Source organism: Tympanuchus pallidicinctus, unplaced genomic scaffold (assembly GCF_026119805.1).
Source record: "Tympanuchus pallidicinctus isolate F22 unplaced genomic scaffold, pur_lepc_1.0 scaffold6, whole genome shotgun sequence".
In the NCBI taxonomy this organism is placed as follows: domain Eukaryota; kingdom Metazoa; phylum Chordata; class Aves; order Galliformes; family Phasianidae; genus Tympanuchus; species Tympanuchus pallidicinctus.
Window position 1 is genome coordinate 34,480,696 of NW_026294780.1, and position 20,517 is coordinate 34,501,212.

Consider the following 20,517-nt stretch of genomic DNA (forward strand, 5'->3'; position numbering starts at 1 on the left):
CAATGACAACTGATCTAGATGTCTCTCTTAGTTATTTAAAGAATAATTGATCATTATCATCATCTTGGCAGGGTTACATGTAGTAGACTTCCACGATGATATTCTCTTTATTTGCTTGTCCCTTAATCCTTATCCAGAGGCTCTCAACTGTGTTGCTACAGCTCGATGCAATCCAACCCCTCCATTACATACAATGCTAAGACCACATCACTCCTGCTCTGCTAGTCTCTTCTGAAAAGTCTGTAACCATTCACTGAAGCACGCTCGTCACAGTGTTCTTTCCACCAGATTTCACTTATATCAATGATGTCAGAGCTCTGGGACTGAGCAAAGGCTCTTAGCTCTTCCTTGCTCCTCATGCTTTGTACATTGCTGTAGAATCATTTTAGATGAACTTCATTGTACCCAGCATACCATGGAGAAATTTGAAGGATTTCACTAGCATGCAAGCCCCTCTGATTGTGATAGGCCATCCTGATAGTTTATCACAAGTGATGTAGATGCACTTCAGATGGTCTCACCCTAATACAGGCATGCTGCCCAAAGGCTCATCTCTATCAAGTCTAGTTTTATCTTCTTTCCTCTTCAGATCTAGCTTAAGCCCTCACAATGAGCCCAGCCAACTCCTGGGCTAGAATTCTTTTTCTCCTTTGAGACAGTTGGAACCCATGTGTTGTCTGGTACTGAATAAACCACCCCATGGGGCTGAGGGGGGGAAGGGAGGGACCAGGGAGAAGAAAAAAATTGAAAAATTTTCCAATTTCCAATTACACCAGTTTCATAGCCATATATTGATCAGGTGGATTTTTATGTTCCTTCTCTTCCTGATCTGATCTCAATCTGATCCACTGAAATAACTGAGGAAAACAACACCTGAGCTACTCAACTATCAACTCCAGTGCCCCAGAATCCTTTCTCATAGCCTGAAGGCTTCTGCTCTAGACTTCATTGCTGCCAATTTGAACTACCAAAAGCAGATGATAATTGAGACAACAAGCAAACAAACAAAATCCAGTGTTCTTGTTTCTGCAGCTGCTTTGATTTCATGAAACAACAAGCTCTCACAAGTCTTCTTGTTCTCTTCATGACCTGGTTTTCAGACTTTTGTAGCACTTGCAACATGTTTGCCAGCTTGACAAGTCTTTTAATATTCAGATATCTCTCATAAGGGAGTTGCTACAAATACTGTCCATCCTTCTCACCCTTTCTTGAACTCTTTCTCAGTTCTATTGTATTTTGTCTGTGATGTAGTTCTTGTTCAGTAGCTGAAGTTCAAGTGAATCAGAAATCCATACAGTAACAATATGACACTCTTTTTTTTTCCTAGTAATTTCGGTTTCTAATATTAGCTTGTTTTTTGGTCAGCAAATATCACTGAACTATTTATAGACCTGCAGTCAGGTTCATATGTGGTTTGGAGCTCAACAGTTTCATATGAAATCATTTTTTAAAAATTTTCCAAGTACTTCATGTTATATTGATATTCACTAAATTTCATAAATTGTCATTTTGGCAATACGTTCCTAACAAATGTTTTAAAAAGTGTTAGAAGATGGATGTATAGTGTTTAGATGTACAAGCATCTGTTTTCCCTAGGTAGCTTCTTTTCTTTAGGAGTGACACTTAAATTTTACATGCTCAGTAAATTAAGGATTCACATGCACACGCATATAAGCAGGCAGACAGGGAACTATTTTTCTCTGACTCAGTCTCAGTCATCATCATTCTCTCTCATCAGATGTCAGTTTGTTTTGTTTTGCTTATCTGTTTGGTTTGGTTTTAAGAGTGTCATATTTCATCAGAAATATTACAAATTCAGCATTTACTGAGTCACTGCAGCCACAAGCAATAAGGAGCTTGGAATGTTCCCTGCTTTTGCAAACCATGAAATTCATTAATATGCCAATGACTCTACCCATCATTACAGAATTTAGGAAAAGTAGGTGGAAAAGTAGTGTTTTCTTTCAGAAGTCTGTTCTGAATGGGGCTACCTCCAGGCTCAGGCTCTGATTTGGGTCACAACCCTATTCAAGACCTCTTCAAAAATCAGCATCCATAAATTTTTCCTGGAGAGCGAATTGGAGGAAGTGTAAAAAGTGTAAACCTTCCATCCTATTATCCAGTAACTCTGTAAGAATTCCTACATTAATCTGTTCAGATATAAGAATCATAGAGTCATAGAATCATAGAATCACGAGGTTGGAAACGACCTACAAGATCATCTAGTCCAACCGTCTCCTCATCACCAATGCCACCACAAGCACTAAACCATATCATGCAGCACATCATCCAGACGCCTCTTGAACGCTGCCAGGGACGGCGACTCCACCACCTTCCTGGGCAGCCATTCCAGTGCGTGACCACTTTCTGAGAAAAAAAGTTCTTCCTTATGTCTAATCTAAATCTCCTCTGATACAACTTGTGGCCATTGCCTTGTGTCCTGCTCCTTGCCTGGGAGAAGAGGCCAAATCCCTCTTCACCACAACCTCCTTTCAGGAGCCTGTAGAGTGCAATGAGGTCTCCCCTGAGCCTCCTCTTCTCCAGACTGAACAATCCCAGCTCCCTCAGCCACTCCTCAGAAGACTTGTGCTCCAGACCCCTCACCAGTTTCATTGCTCTTCTCTGGACACGCTCCATGACCTCAACATCTTTCCTGTAGTGAGGAGCCCAAAACTGAACACAGTACTTGAGGTGCAGCCTCACCAGTTCTGAGTAGAGCGGGTTGTCACCTCCCTTGTCACCTCCCTGCTCCTGCTGGCCACACTATTTCTAATGCAGGCTAGGATGCCGTTGGCCCTCTTGGCCACCTGGGCACACTGTCGGCTCATGTTCAGCTGAGCATCAACCAACACCCCCAGGTCCCTCTCTTCTTCACACTCATCAAGCCACTCATCCCCAAGCCTATAACGCTGCATGGGGGTGTTGTGCCCAAAGTGCAGGACCCGGCACTTGGCCTTGTTGAACCTCATCCCATTCACCTCAGCCCAGAGGTCCAGCCTGTCTAAATCCCTCTGAAGAGCCTCCCTACACTCAGGCAGATCAACACCACCTCCCAGCTTGGTGTCATCTGCAAACTTACTGAAGGTGCACTCAATCCCCTCATCTAGGTCATCAATAAAGATATTAAACAGGATGGCCCCAGTACCGACCTCTGGGGGATACCACTTGAAATGGGTCGCCAGCTGGACTTCACTCCATTCGCCACAATCTTCTGGGCACGGCCCTCTAGCCAGTTCCTTACCCAAAGAAGTGTTTATCTGTTCAGACCACGGGTAGCCACTTTCCCCAGAAGTAGCCTGTGAGAGACCTTGTCAAAGAGTTGCGTAATTTCTTATGGACTGTTCTCATTTTCATAATTCTGTTCTCTTTCTTGTGTGTAATCAAGTTAGCAATCTAAATCTCCTACAGTCTTTTGTAAACTGAGGAAGACTGTTAAGCAAAACAGACCTGGCTGGCCTGAAAGGGTCAAACAGGGAACACGCGGCCCCTCCTGAAAGGGAAGGACTGCCATGTGGAACATGCAGCCCCTCCTGAAAGGGAAGGACTGCCATGTGAAACATACTGCCACGTGAAACATGCAGCCCCTCCTGAAAGGGAAGGTCTGCCATGTGAAACTGGCAAGCATAAGCTACAGCTTCTTCGTTCCGTGACCAAGAGCAGAATGTGTTCTGTGGAGAGAACACCTTTTGATCACTGTACTGACCATAATCCACAAAGAGCTAATTAAGTAATGATGTATTGCTGTCAGCTGCATGAATGTTATCTGATTTAAGTATTGTATACTCCTGTAGCTAAAAGATATAAAAACCCTGTAACAACAATAAACTTTGCTTCTTGCGCCACCAGAGCCTAAGCCCGTCTGTCCCAGGCGTCTTGAGCTGGTCTCCGTCAGTAAACAAACAATCAAACAAAAACAGCACCAAGTAGTTCTGCTTAATGATTTTTGTATAATGAGGTCATAAGTCTCCACTCAAGGTGTGTGCAGTTTAATGTTCTTTTATAAGGCATGTTGACAAAAAATTTCCTGTAGCTGCAACCAGCAGTATCTTGGAACATGGAAACATGAATCAAAGTCTAAGTTAGCTTGGGATGATGTTGTGATAATAGTCTGCTTGCTTAAATAAATTTAAAGAGATACAAAAAGATCAGTCTAACCAGACAGGAATTTAAGAATGTATTAATTTTACAGCAGAGAACTGTCAGATTTCAAAAGTAAATCAGCTATGAGAATCAAATTCTAACATCAGATAAGCAGTATCCATGAATTAGTTCTATAGTATCTGTATGAATGCGACTGATTAGAAAATGGAATATAATATATAAACAAATAAATAAGTTATATGATATTGATGTATGGAAGTCAGCACTCTGGAAAATCTCCCAGTGACAGCAATACTTCCCATGCCAGAGAAAGAACTTAAAAATGTAGTTTTGTTGTGAGAAAGTAGACTTGCTTAACACCTTCATAAGGCAGACAGTTCACTGCAATAGAAACAAGAACAGGAATGTCCGAGAAGCCAAGTGTATTACATTAGTAATAAGCAAATTCATAACGGTGTTTCTTTACAACAGCAGTTGCCCAATTTGTAGAAAGTCTTGTAGAGAGAACTTGTGTGGAATTTATTGCTCCACCTGGATTCATACAAGTTGTTGGGATCCAATGGGATTCATCCCAGAGTATTTGGAGAAGTGGCTGATGTCATTGTCTGGTCCCTCTCAACTATTCTTCAATGGTCTTGGGAATCTGGAGAGGTTCCCATTGACATGAAGCTGGCAAAAGTTCCAATTTTCGAGAAGGTTGAGAGAGAATACTCTGGTAATTACAAGTCTGTCAGCCTCACTACAGTGTCTGGTGAAATTATGGAGAAAATTATGCTTGAAGTTATTGAAAAACACCTGAAGGACAATGCAATCACAACAAACATGGTTTCATGAGGATAAGGTCCTGTTTAAGTAACTTGTCTTAAAGAGTGAAAGGATGCGAGGTGGAAATCTCAGGAGCAGCAACCAGAATACTAAATGCTGCATGCTAGGTAACCACTCTTTAGCAGATAGATCTTCTCTTATCAACTAATCAAGACCTTGCAGCATTTATTTATTTGCTTATTTGTGTTTTTTGTTCGTTTTTAGGTTTGCTTGTGAAGTGAAATATTAAAAAAACTTTATTTTTTAATTCATACAACTGATGTAAAATATACATATATATATTTATAACCAATTAGCCAAATGTAGAACTTATAGAAAAAAAAATAATCAGTGTAAAAAAATAAGAAAAAGACACTATTGCAAGTCATCATGCTATCAATTGTATACCAAGGAAAAAATAGGTAGTGACAGAGAATTAAATAAAAATAAAATTGCCATTAACTCTGCTAAATGAGCAAACTAATAAACACTGAGGGTTTATACTTCTGATCTGTGACCCATTTGAGAGGATAGGTGGTCAAAAGTAAATTGTTTGCAATAAAGACTGTCTGTATGAACTAGAAGACCCTTTAGAGTTATCACCTGTTTCTAACAAACAAGTAGTTTCTGTTAATAAAAGCAATTGCTGAGAAATTAAAATGAATATGTTCTAAGGAAAACCACGGTCTTTATTCTTTCATTTCAGATGGTAATAAAATGCACTTCAAAGTACAATTGTACGAAGTACAATTACACATTTAAAATTTGAAAGTGGTTGAACATATAGTAAAACCAGTATTTGTGTTCACTTTAAATAGCATGAATTGAAACTGCATAGTCTCACACATTTAAAAGCATTTTTTTATTTCCACACTACTTTTCTTCTATTTTCTGCCACTCTAGTGTAAAAATTGCACCCATATAAGAAGAAAGGGATTCAAGTGAACAAACATGGTGAGTCATTTTAATCTTATCTATCTCATAAATAAAAGCTGATCTTGACAGCAGTGTGATTTTTGAAAGTGATCTGATCTTTTAAACTGAAAGACAATTTCTGATTTAACTGATTTTGATAAGATCACAGTCTGTAGGAGAAAATATATATTATCAGATCATTTAGTTTCAATTTTAGATTTTCATCTACCAGATGAAAAACTCTTCCTAGAAAATATCTTTGAGCAGAAAAATTATGTCCAGGGTGTGACGCTGTTGATTTGACTACTGCATATAAATGTTCTAGGCTGGTATGACTGCAAAATATGCATCAGCAGTTCAGAAGCTATCTTTGTAGTAGTTTCAGTCAAACATGTCAATAGCTTTATAGGAAGACAAAGTCAGTGATATAGAGAGGATTCCTGTTCTTCTTTATGCTCTGCTCTTCAAAAGGCATGGGCTTGAAACATTGTATGAGGCTAAATTCTGAGTCGGGTTTTCAGCAACGCTCCTGTTTTCACAGTAAACCATATTTAGTCATATTTTGATAATATTTTCAGGTGTACAGTTAGCATATTCATTTGTCTTCTAGAATCGAGTAATGTTGGACCTTTATGATCTTTACGGACTCTTTTAATCTAAGCCTATCTATGATTTTATGATTCTATAATTGTTACCAGCACAACTGTCATTTATCAATCAGGCCTCTCCATACGGCTTCTTTGTTCTTAGCATTCCCAGCTTCTACAGACTACAAAAAATATGATTGTTCGTAGGATGAAGAAATTGTGGCTGGCCCATGTATTCTTTAATCTCAGTCACTGAGAAGTGGTGGATGACCTCTGAAGAGGTCTTGTTCACTTTCAAATTCTTTTAGCAAAGTAAATTTACAAGATTCAACAGGGACTTATGTTGATAAAGCAATGCTTTTAGGCATTTCACAGCTCCAAGTTAAATATAGGAAGAAAGTTTGTTGTAGAGATCTTAGAGGATTCAGAAGACCATCTCATGAGATATATATTTACCCCTCTGGGCAACCTGTGTCATTGCTCCATCAGCTGCCGAGTACAGAAGTACTTCTTGGAATTCAAACAGAACCTCCTGTGTTACAGTTTGTGTGCATCACCTCCTGCCCTGGCACTGGCTACCACTGAAATGAGCCTGGTTCTACGTTCATTGCATCCTTTTTTTGGGTACTTATGTTGGAAATATCCAAATAATTTTCTAGGACAGTTTCTCTGATAAAGCAGATTTTATTCGCAATTCCAATGGCAGGCTTCCTGCAAGCAGGAGAGCCCGGAGAAAACAGTGTTACATCTTTTATCCCCTACTGCCCATCGCTTATCTCTTTCTCCCCTGGTTCCTCATTGACTGAGTACTGCAGTTTCACACTCTTTCGTGATGCTTCACTAATCATACAAACACCAAGTAGACACAAATCTTTGCCGCCCAAACACAAATGTCTTAATTGGTTAACTGACTTCTAATAATTGCTTTCTTAACAAACATTTTGGTCATAACCTTTCGGATGTCAGTTTTACAACATAAACATAGACAGCCTCAATTGTTTAATTACCCCCCTAACATTTGTGCCCCTTCTCACTGGGTCATTGTTCTGATCATTCATCTGTCCTTGCATAGAGATAAGCTCTGAAGGAGGATAGAGGGGAGTATCTTGGAGCCTGTTTCTGGCATCCTAACATTCCCACAAAGTGGAACTGTTCTGCTTTGTGTAAAGGCCCTGACTCCTTGAAACTTTGTTAAATGCATTTTGCTTCTGCTGGTCTAATGAACAACCTTACAATATGTTTCCTAGCTCAGAATACTATACCCATATTGTTTAGAACATTAAAAATCTATTGCAGCTTTGTGAGAAAGTATGTTAGGTAATTCAATAACTATGTTTCCAAAATATGTTACTAATACATATATGGTATTCTTACTTTCCACGTCATCTATTTAGCTATTTCTAAGGATATGTTATAGCTTATTTCTTTAGATCAATTGCCCTTTTCAATGTTCAATGCAGAAAAAATACTTTCACTTTCCACACATATATATTGATAACACTCCTTTCAATTCTTCTTGATATTTGATACTTTTCTAGGCTAAACAATTCCAGTTCTCTCAGCTTCTCTTCATAAGGAATGTGAATCATCTTTGTGTCCTTTTGCTGGACAGTCTCCAGCATTATTCATGTCTCCCTTACACAGTGCAGCCCAGAACAAGACACAGTAGATGTCATCTCATCAGTGCTGCATACAGAAGAATCATTATCTTCCTCAGACTACTGGCAACACTCCTAAGGCCACACAGGACACCATTTGCCTTCTTTGTGGCAACACTTTGCACTCATTGAACTTCATGAGGTTCCCATCATCCCTTTCTGCAACCTGTCATGGTCCCTCTTAATTTCTGTGTCTTGTACCAACAATGACATTGCTCCATTCAACAGTGAGCCCATATTTTCAATGATTTTTCAATGTGATTGATTTTTCTAGCAATACATTCAATAGGAGTTCCAGAAGTTAGCTGTTACCATGATGCTGTAAAGTTTTAAACATGGAGCAGAATCATCACTTTTTTTTTTTTTTTTCTCCTTCAGGAATATATTTCATGATACACAGTATGATTTTCTATGTGCAATGCTAGTATATCAAGATTTATTTCAACTTCAATAAGAAATCAATCAAGAGACAGTGAAATATTTTGCTTCAGGTCACTTGGACATTAATTGTAGGGCCATCCTATGTGAGGCCACAAGTCTCAAGAGAGTTACTAGTCAAATGACTCATACCTTTGTTCTCCTCTGTGGTTCAGATTTTATAGCTGAACAATTAATAGCACTTATCTGATAGTCAAGATGAGTTATTTTGACCACTCCTGTTCAGCCACAAAGTTCATTTCTCTCTAACTTCTGGCTTCAGAATATGTTATTCAAATACAAATGGATCCTGAAAAATCCTGTGGGGAAGAAAATCATGCTGCAGTCAACTGAACCTGTTGAACAGTGATGTACAGCCGAGACTGATCTAAATGAAACAGGAAACAAAATAACTTTCAGAACAGTTTTTCATCAAGCACAATCAAAGACATCTATGAAAACACATCCATGTTGCAGAAATAGATGAACATGAGATAGGATTGAAAGAAAGAAGAAACAAATTGTCTAACATTTAGTATTTACAAAGCTGTTGACTTTTTTTTTGCAGAGACAACTTTTGCAGGTTCATTGATGAGAACTAGTAAAAATTTCTTCTTTGCTGGCAGCATTGCACAAAGTATTTTCTTGTATGAACAACAATTCATAGAACGCATGCTGGTTATTAGATTTCTGGTTTTTGTTTTTATTTCCAGATACTATTTCATAATATACCAGCACTAAATAAATGCAGGCCTTTACACCCAAGAAGCAGTAAGAGATTTTTCTTATATGGAAATTTTCTCTCAATGTGATGAAAAATATAGAAGTGTTCTGTAAGCGCTTGCATAACATTCCTCACAGAGGTTTCCCATGCTGGCCTACAACACTGACATAAAAACTTTGCCACCTATACCCAATAAAATTACTCTTATCATTAATTTACATTTTTCTCTAGATTGTAGTTATGCCTCTTCAACATTAATGTTTCTTATTTATTTTCATGGAAACTAAAACAAAGAGTACAATTACTCTATTTGATAAAGTAAATTCTCAGCTACAAAACTAAAAATTGACAAATTCTCTTATCAACATAGTCATTACCATTAGCTATACATTTTCACTGACAATGAACTAGAGCCTGTATACCGCACTCATAAAAATCTGCAGCATTGAAGGTGAACCACTGTTTCCCAGCTGCTTTGATGGTGTATTTACTAGGAAAATGTTGACCATGCAGTTTATCTTTCATTGGCCTATACAGATGGAAGTTAGAAAGTGAAAAATCTGGACTACATGGTGGGTATTGTAGGACAGTACAATCAAGGTTGACAGTATGCTCCATGATCTTCAAGACAGTGTGAGACCTGGTGTTACCGTGTTGTAAGAAAAAGATTGTCTTCTTCTCTAGTTTGACTCTGGAAGTTTAAGCTTTCAGATCACCATTGCAATGTACAGGCTAGAGTTGATGGTTTGTCCAATTTCCATAAAATCCAGAAGGATCATTCCTTTCCTGTCACAAAAGACAGTGGACATCACTTTACTTGTTGAAGACTGTGTCTCAAATATTTTCTTCAGTGAGGAATTCACATTTCCAATTCATAACGGACTGATGTTTTGACTCTGGCTCATACTGGTGACACCACATCTTGTCACCAGTAATTATATGATCCAGAAAAATATTACTTTCAAACTCTTATTGGTTCAATTGGTGCTGACAAACTTGCATACTGTCTTCTTTCTGTTCCTATGTGAGCGTTTGTCACAAAGTCACTGAAGCAAACTGTGATATTCAAACATCACCAAGACAGATTCCAATACACTGAAGACAATATTCAGCTCTGTACACAATACCCTGGTGGTAATTTGCTGATTCGTACACTTTTTGCAGATGGAGACACTTCTCATTTCATGGTGTGACAGCTGTGTATGGCCCTCCAGAACATGGCTTGTCTTTCATATAGCTTTTGCCATTGCTGAAGCACACCACTCGCTGACTCAGTGTGCTCACATCTACTGTTTAATCTCCATACACATTCAGCAAGAATCAATGAATCTCAGTGGATGCAATGTTGTCCCTAATGTTTAAAAATCATTTCTTACAGTCCAGCAGTGATGAAATACAGATAATGAGCAAAGAAAGCTATATCTAGTCATTATTTAAATTAAGCAATCATAGATGGGATAACATGGAAATTTATCTTCTGTCTGAGAACAGTATATTGTTGTGCAGTAGGTCTAGTCACATCATGGTTGCATTATTAACTTCATCCATATATTTTTTCTGTTTGTTTTTTTTTTTTAATTGTTTTATATTCTTTAAGTGAATAAAATGATCACAATTTTTTTTTTTATTATTATTTTATTTTATTTTTTTTTCCACTTTGATTACAAGCTATAACAACAAAAGAGCCTAGGACAAGACTAGGTACATTCTTTAATGAATGTAAGCAATATACAATTCCTGTTTACTTTCTTATAGATTTTGGGATGAATTATACCTGCACCTTGATTCCAGCAACAATGACAAATTTAAGTCCTATGGTCTTCCCTCCCACTCCGGGCTACTAAATCTTACAGGAAGTGCTCTGTCTTTTTCTCATTCAGTTACGGTGTTACACTGTTCTATCTACAGGCCACAAAGTAAACCAGAGCACAGAAAGGAAAATTTGCAAGTGACTATCAGAAGGGTGAAAGAAGATGGAAGTTTATTTTCAATAGAACTAATAATTATTTATCTTAATTATTATGTTAATGACAATTTAAAAAGCAAACTGAAATTTAACCATTCAACTCCCCTATCTTATCATGAACTGAGGTTATAGAATGTCATATATGCCTGACTGTTACAGGTTTTTGAAAGTCACATTGGTATTATCAAGTTCTTGTGGTTTACATGCACATCTGAGACTGATGGTTTACCCCAAAGAAAAACCTCCTCACATAGCTTTTGAAAATCAAATATAGTCAAAATACTCAGAAATTGTGATTGTTATGGGAATTCTGTCAGTAAAAATAAACAGCAAACATAACAGCTGTTGAGTCTGTCAGGTTCGTGAATCTGACTAAGCAGTCCAAGTGACAAGCTTGTAATACAAGTGACAAGCTTGTAATACCACTGCATGTATTAAAATCCTCTATGCTAGAATAAGAAGGTAAAGGTTTACATATATTGTTGTTAACATTCCATTGTTTAACTGCATTTCCTTATCATAAGACAACTAGTCCACTGAGAATCTAGTCTTAATTTTCTTTCTTTTTGTACACGTACATATATATTTGATAGTAAGGCTATTCAAATTACAGCCAACAAATTGCAGCCACTTTTTTTTTTTTTTTTTTTTTTTTTTTTTTTTTTTTCTAGTCTTTTCTGCAGACTAAACCTGTGAATTTATTTCCTGTCTAATACAAAAACTGTATATTTGCTGATAAGGTTTTGAGCAACATTTTACAATTACACAATTTAAATTTTACAATTTAAATCTAACATTTGGAAAGACTACTTCTATCATAATTATTGAAACAATCTTAATTGAATAGGATATTAATTACTTCATATTACATGTACTCAAATACTTCAGAAGATGATACTATACTATTTCTAAACATCATAGACTCTGGCAGTAAAGGATTTGCAGCAGAGTTATCTTACTGTCCTGAACATTTATTGTATTTTAATAGTTGAACTGACTTTCTCCAACAAATGTACATATGAATCCTTAATTGTTCTACCATCTACACATATTATGACATTGCCAGCAAAATGGAATGTGTTCTTGAGAAAAAAAAAAGAAAAAAAAAAACCAACTTTGTTTCCTTTCCTCTCTTATGTATCCTCCTTCACTTAATTCTATCATGTTATCACAAGTCTATGCTTGTCTTTTGTATTTACTAAAGAATTTACTTTGTATAAAACAAAGGCAGTGGCAGAAGATCAGACCCCACCTCCCACCTTCAAATGTGCATACACTGTTAAATCTATTTTCATTAATTTCCTGTCGTCATACAGGTGTATGTTTTGAATAAGTTAGGTTGTGTTCTGTACTCACCTACCAGAGCTTTAGGAAAACATGAACATCACAAGTCTTTCTTTTTCCAATCATCATGATGATGAAACTCCCTCCCCTTGGATCACTTACACAGGATGAGCTATGTGCTGAAGAACTGAAAAAAATAGGACAAAAACAGCTACAGACAGTTTTGCATACTGTGGTGTAACATTGCTTCATTACCAATAGCATGACTCTGACACTGCTGAAAACAGTGACAGTATTCTTAAAGACTGTTCTTTATATTTTAATTCTTAATATAGGTGTTCCTCAGAAAAAGTTTTTAACCTGAACATAATCATATTAGTAATCTTTTTTCTGTCTCTTTAGTTAAACCTGAGGGAGAAAGCTTTTTGAATATACAACATTTTCAGGAGTCCTAATTTTCTCAAGCTCATTTTAAGAGACGGAAAGAATTAAGCATTACTTAGTGATACTGTGCTTGATTATAATTTTTAACATCTCATCAGTGGTCTCCACTGAGTAATATTTTTCACACCTGATCTTTGAGTTTCCATTGTTTTGTTTTCCATACTTTGAGATTTTGTTCGTTCAATCAGAGGCAAGGAACAGGGAAGGTGAATTAAATAAGCAGTCCTTCATAATAATGAAGACATGATCTTCATTCACTTCGTTGACAATATCTGTTCAGATATTCATACAAAATGTGCCAGACAGATATAATTGGTGGAAAAAACGTGGTGAACAGTACTTTATTTCTCCATGCTTTTAATCCCATGACTTTTCACAGATGAGAGCGATGAATTATTATCAACGCAACACAGCATTTTGATGTGTCCTCTTGCACATGAAAAACTGGGTTGGGACCACCTGAACTCATTTCTCTTGAGATTTTGAGCAAGTATAAAAAATGGTTTTGTTTTGTTCTTGGTAGGCCTCAGAAATGAAAATGCCAGTATCTCGAGGACAACACATCAATCTAATTTGCTGCTTGGATCCTAACTCCTATTCTTCTACGGAAATTGCAGCACAGTATGTGATACAACATCAGCCATATTCCGTTATTAAGCTGTAGCCCTTTTTAAGAAGTGTTTGTCTTTTTTTGAAACTCGTTTTGATTATAAGAGGTAGTAGGTGCAAACAATTAGTGAAACACTAATTTACTAATTTTCAAGTAATTTGGAGAATTTACTTAATAAAAAGGAATTTATTGTGGAATAGGATCAGGAGGCTGGAGCACCTCCACTATGAGGACAGGCTGAGGGAGTTGGGCTTGTTCAGCCTGGAGAAGAGAAGGCTGCGGGGTGACCTCATTGCAGCCTATCAATACCTGAAGGGAACCTACATCCAGGAGGGGAGTAAACTCTTCAAAAGGGCTGACAACAGCAGGACTAGGGGAAATCCAAGTTGAAGGAGGGAAGATTTAGGTTGGATGTTAGGGGGAAGTTCTTTACAAGGAGAGTGGTTAGGCCCTGGAACGGGCTGCCCAGGCAGGTTGTGGATGCTCCGTCCTTGGACGTGTTCAAGGCCAGGTTGGACGGGGTCCTGGGCAACCTGATCTGAATGTGTATGTTTGGTGGCCCTGCTAGGCAGGGGGGTTGGAACTACATGATCCTTGAGGTCTCTTCCAACCCGGGTGATTCTGTGATTCTGTGATTCTGTGAATGGAAGGTTGTAGGGAAATCACCTGATGCCATCAAAGAAAAATTTTGATTCTTTTTGCAGAAGAACAACTTGGTGTTTTACATTGGGATGATTTTTCTTTATTATCTTTCTGTCTAAGACAAGAATATAAATGACAATTTAGGGAAAAAAAAATGTATCTAAAAGAGCTTATAGGGAAGGAGCTTAGATAACTGAGGTTACACGCAAATGTTGTTTCATCTTCCTCCTTTCATCCAGGCAAACAACAAGAATGATTTATGATGTCTTCTGATTATTAAAAAAAAAAAAAAAACATATTGGAAAAAGAATATTCCAGAGCACACAGATTCAGTTTAGGAAAATTTCTAATGTTCTAGAAGATTATATACCTTTCTCATTTCTGTGAGGAATGGATTCTTTGGATGCAAATAGCACTGCCATCCATATTTTTTTTTATTATTTGAAAGTAAAAATCTAAAGTTCTTTTTTTTTTTTTAAATATGTTTATAAATGTTACCTGTGTTTTGAGTACATGATGAGTGCTATGCAATAATTCTGCTCCACTAAAATGAGGTTTAATTTATTTATACATACAGGTTTAATTTATTTATACATACTTGTACACTAACTTCACAGTACACAATAATGCATTCAAAATGTTACATAGAAAAGATATAGTTTATGTCTTTGTGTCATAATTGATCATGAGCTATCAAAAATATTATGATTATTTTCCATGAAACATTATTAGAGATAAGACTATCCAGATTTGGTATGACATAAGCTGAAGTTAAACCAGACCACTTTTATCTTATTAATTTATTGAGGAAATACTGACATTTGATGACATGAATAGTATAGTATATTAGGTTCAGTATTTACAACAAATATTGATCTCCTTCACATTTACTGATATTACTTCACATTTACTGATATATGAAGTACATATGCAATCTCAGCTCTAGTGCATCTATTACAAGGATTCATTTCAGACTTTAGCAGAAGAACCATAGCACATCCTCTTGTTGTAGAAAGTATAGCACACACAAACACTGTAGGATTCATGATACAATTTCTTGAAAATGGCTGAATTTATGCACTTCACATGCTTTTCTGCATGTAAGTAAAAGGAAAACTTGTGATAAATTAAATGAGTTTTATGAGTTGAATAATACCTCTGATTCAACTCATTTGTATATGGTTGGAATAAGCTTAATGGTAAATATAGGCTATTGTGAAACAATATGATATTAAAAACAGCCTACACATCACAGTATTATGTTAGGCTAGTGAAAAGCAAACTTACCCTTTTGTTTTTAAAGTGGTAACTGTAGCAATTTGACACCTATAGAAATTGAATGAAAAAAATTTAATTTTATTGTATAGTGGATTTCCTACAACTACTAGAATGGTCTGAAGCCTGAACTTGCATGAGTGAGTATATCCATTGCATATCTTGCTACATTAACAGATATTTAGATATATACATATATAATAATAAATAATAATAATAAATATATATATAATACAACTGGCTAATAAAAAGTAACACTGGTAAAAGATTTTTTGTTGTTGTTGTTAGCTGTATTCTTAGTCAATTTAAACTGTGAGGAGTTCAGAAACTTATATTTCTGTTGGGAATCTAAGTTGCTAACTTGAGATTTAGTTTCAAATAGAAACTATTGACACCAGATAAATGTTGAGATTCCCTGCTCGTCTTGCACTATAATCCTACAGGAGATATAGCTTTGCAATATCTTGTTATTCCACTTCAGACTCTTCAAGATCCACAAATCTGTGTCTTTGTAGTTGTCCAGACTTTTTCCTAAAATAGGTTTACTAAAGCTTGATAAACAGTCCACTATCATCATTAAGAATTCCCCTGCAGATTTAAGTCTTCAGGATTTAAGTCTTGAACAGTTTTGATTCATAAGACACATTTATTTTTTACCTGAAAATATTCTGCATGCCTATAGTTCTGTGTTCTGCATTTGACTGAGGCTGAGCTAGTCAGTTTAACTGAAGAGTTGTCCTTAGAAACAAAAACCTAGATGCCTCTTTGCGTGGAAAGGTACTGTTCTCGCATAGCACAGCATATCAATTTCCAAACAGATAGCAAGAAATATCAGGACAGCTTTTATAGAAGAGTCAAAAAGTCCACAATAAAGTTGCCCTTTTTCCTGAGATAAATTCAATCTGTATTTCAGTGCTGCAGAGACAGCTTTAACTATCAAGCTAATGTGTTGCTATATTTTCTCTGGTTAAAGCCTGATTTTATGAGGCAATGTTTTGTTCCTGCACGCTTCTGAGATTCCACAACATCAGTCAGAGTTCAAAATATTCAGCAACTGACAACTAATACTCAGAAACTTCCTGACTGGGAGAACAACACATTTCAGCTCCTGTTTACAGAAATGCCTGTCTGAGTGAAAACAAATTACTAGACACACAGAACAAGCAGTTTCCTTGCTGTGAAAAGCAGATACAAATAAAAACAATATATGAAAACACCCCTGCATGTGCATCCCTGATTCTTTTCATCTCAGATTTATTCTCAGAGTGAAACTTTGAATGAAGTAAGATCCAGATTGGGTGAAAAAATATGATTCCTTATGATGAGATTTAAAATTTCCTTTGTGAATACAGATAATCCAGTTATCTTATTTACACGTAAATTATTCATTTGATCAAACTACTATATGCTTAAGGATATACATAATAAATGTATAGACAGACACATCTTCATAGCTCACTGAGTTCACATCTTTCTTTTCATATCCAATTTATTATCTGAACCTAGAATATGCAGAAATATTTTCTTGCTTATTTTAACATATGAAAGAGAAAAGAATAAAGACATTTATATAATTCTGACAACCATGATTTTGTGTCTCCTGTCACATGCCGTAGAATAAAATATAGCATAGATGAGGCTCAGTAAATAATCATAATAATTACTATATTCACGACAGATTTAATCTAGGTCTTCTTCAGCCTGAAGCATGTAAACTTATTTCTATTGCATAGTTAATATTCTACATTGTTTTTCTCAGCATCCGAGGATCACATAAAAAACTTCCATTGCATTTTCTACGGATACAAAGCTACATTATTTCTTGCCCATCTGTTTGCAAAATAACCTTTCTAATATAAGGAAATCCAACATACCTTATTCAGATGAGATATCTAGTTGAAGTGTATAGAATAGTAATAGTACAGACTAACTCATAGCCATATTTATTAACATTTCATTTAATCATCAAAAGCTGACAAACTTTTGAAATATTAATATTATAGTGCTACATCTTAGATGAACCAGATATTCTTATTTTTCACAATGTACACTTGGAAATTTGTTGAAAGGTAATAATGCATCAACACTGCATTTACATATCATATGTGAACCCCAACACCCTCAAACCCAGTCTTGACAAAGCCAAAAGACCTACAGCCCCTTCCTCAGTATGAGCTCGAACAAAAAACAGGCACCTGTAAGACACCTACACTTGCATGACTTCTCAATCCAGAAAAGGACCATTTCAATGCAAGCATATAGTCACTTTTTTTTTCCTGAACAGATTTCAGTAAGGCTGTCTATATAGAGAAATTTTCCAGAAATCTTAGCTCTAAAATTGTATGTCTTATAATTAATATAGGAGGTTAAAGTGGAGATATGACAAAGAAGTGGCAAGATAAGTCTATCAAAGGATGTCTTTATTGAAGGGAAAATAAAAAAACTGTTTTATTGAAATAAAGACAAAAATAATTCTTTACTTTTTACTACTTTACAACAGAAACTGATATATTTTAACTATATGCTGTATGCTGCATTTAATTTAAACTAACTGAAAGCTAGTTAAATTCATTAAAGGGAAAATATGTATAATGAAACAAACAAATTACACAACTTTGTGACAAGAGGTAATATTTCAAGTCTTTTTGAACTGTGCATGAAATTATATTCTTTACACAAGACTAAGTGTTGTGCACGTCTTTTACAAGGAAATGTTTTGTTAAAGATGACTATAAGAATTTTATAATATTAAGAAATAACCTACTTTTTTAGTCTTAATTTAACTTTATTTTCTAGAACAGAACATTTCATCAAGCTATGACTTTTATCTCTGTACATACTATTATAGTTATACAGAATATGTTAATTATTATATTAATTACATTATATATACATTGTTACACCTTATGATGTGTTACCTGAAGTCTTAAGAGGTACAAATTTACTTTCCAGAGCAGTATCATTGTAATACTTTTTCAAATTACAAATAAATTAACTATATTTATTATCACATTAAATATTTTATTATATAATTTTGATGAGATATTATATTAATAGGGAAACTATTGCTTTCATTCTACTTAAATATTTGCTGGAATAGAATTAGTAAAATGACATAGCTTGTATTTACTCCCATTCAAATGCACAGAAAATTTGGCTTATTTAAATGTATATTTGTCAACTGTTTATGGGTCAGTTTGTCCCCATTCGATGACTAATGGGGCAGGGCGACACGTGGACCCTCACCCTTGCAAAGGGGAAAGGGGAAAAGGGGAAAGCATATGGAAATTGGCATAAAAATAAAACAGCAACAACAGTCTGAGGAGGAAAGCTAATTTACTAGAAAAGATATCAGAATGCAAAATAACATAGTATGATACAATATAATTGGAGTTGAGGCTAATAAATCAAATAAGGAGGAAGAGTGTCCAAAAAAAATGGAGGCCTTACTCTAATGCTGAAGGGAAGACAGCTAGGGAACACACATCGCAGATGAGCAGAGAGGAAAAAGGGACATCTCATGACCTGCAAAGAGTTTTGTCTTTCCCTCTGAATGGAAAATGGAAATAGATCAGTGAACAGTCCTCTGGGTTATATAGTTCTTTTTCTCTTCTTTGACAGGTATACCTGGAACTATTGACAATCCACAGAACTGGAGCATTAACTTTAAATCCCAGTGCTCTACATGATGTCATGATGTGGAATACCAATAACAAAAATCATAAAAGCATGATAATAGTAAGCTCTATTTGTGCATTAATTCAAAATTTGTACCACTACTTTACATAATATATGACCTGTACATTAATGTAAGTGCGTTATCTACTATGATAAATCACATTTTTTTATAAAACTGTATTTTCAAGATCTCATTGGTTGGCTTATTTTAACAGTTGTTTCTATTCCTGTTACTTCTCAGTGTGTTGGGAAAAGTATACTGAATGGATTATGGATAAGTTCCTTAAGTTTAAGAGCTATATTGAAACGTAAGATTAAAAGATCATAGCCAAAATCTATCTTAGGTAATAAATACTGACTTTTATTTAACATTCATATTCTAAACTTCTTTAGAAATACCAGCTTCCTATAACCTCCTAATTATTCTTCAACATTTAAAATGTTTGAAAGAAAAAATAAATCAAGAAAATCTGTTTAACTCTATGAGAAATAAGAAATCTTTCAGAAAGATAGTAGAACATTAACTAGAGATAAAAGGAGAAAGGAAGGTGAATTAGAGCAATGCGGTAAAAGAGTAGTTTCAGTAGATTTTTAGGATAGAAGAAACTGAGAAGTAATCTACTAGATATCAGAATAACTAAATGCATTCAGGAAGTATAAAGAAGTATATAGCTGGATAGAAAAAAATAACAGTGAATAACCATTTTAAAAGATATAATTTTGTGCATCTCATGACTAACCCAAACCTTGTTACTTTCTTTTTTTTCTTTCTGTTCTAAACCATTTAACATCCCTTCAGTGTTTATTTCATAATAAATGCAGTAATGCAGACTCTTTACAGTTTATGAGCCATAGCCATAAGTTACATTTTTTTTCTACTAAGAAAATAAAAATACTGTCAGATATCTATCTATCTATCTATCTATCTATCTATCTATCTATCTATCTATCTATCTATCTATCTATCTATCTATCTAAAAAACCATGTTACACACCCACACATTTGGGTCTTAGTTACCTTACCATTGCTCATTTAAGGTTTGTATGACAGTTTGTAAGCATGTATTTACCAAGATTAATTCTGATCTGAATTGTCCCATCCACTTTATAATTCATAAAAATACTATAAATAGCAGGAGGTGTCAATGTATGGGAACTATTGAATCAGTGCTTGAACCTCTGAGTGAGCACCTGCAGCAAGCAATGAGTCAGCTGCAGGAGCACAGCTACAGGCAATTCAGCTGTGTGACCGGGAGGGATGGAGACTGGCTCCACCTCTCCTAGACCCCATTTAAGGACTGACTACCAGTGGGCAAGTATCTCACTTTAGAGATTTTTCCTCTTGGGGTTTTTCCCTTTGCGCCCAGGATATGGGTAAGCTTTTTCTGATTCATTTCCAAGTATCCCTTTGT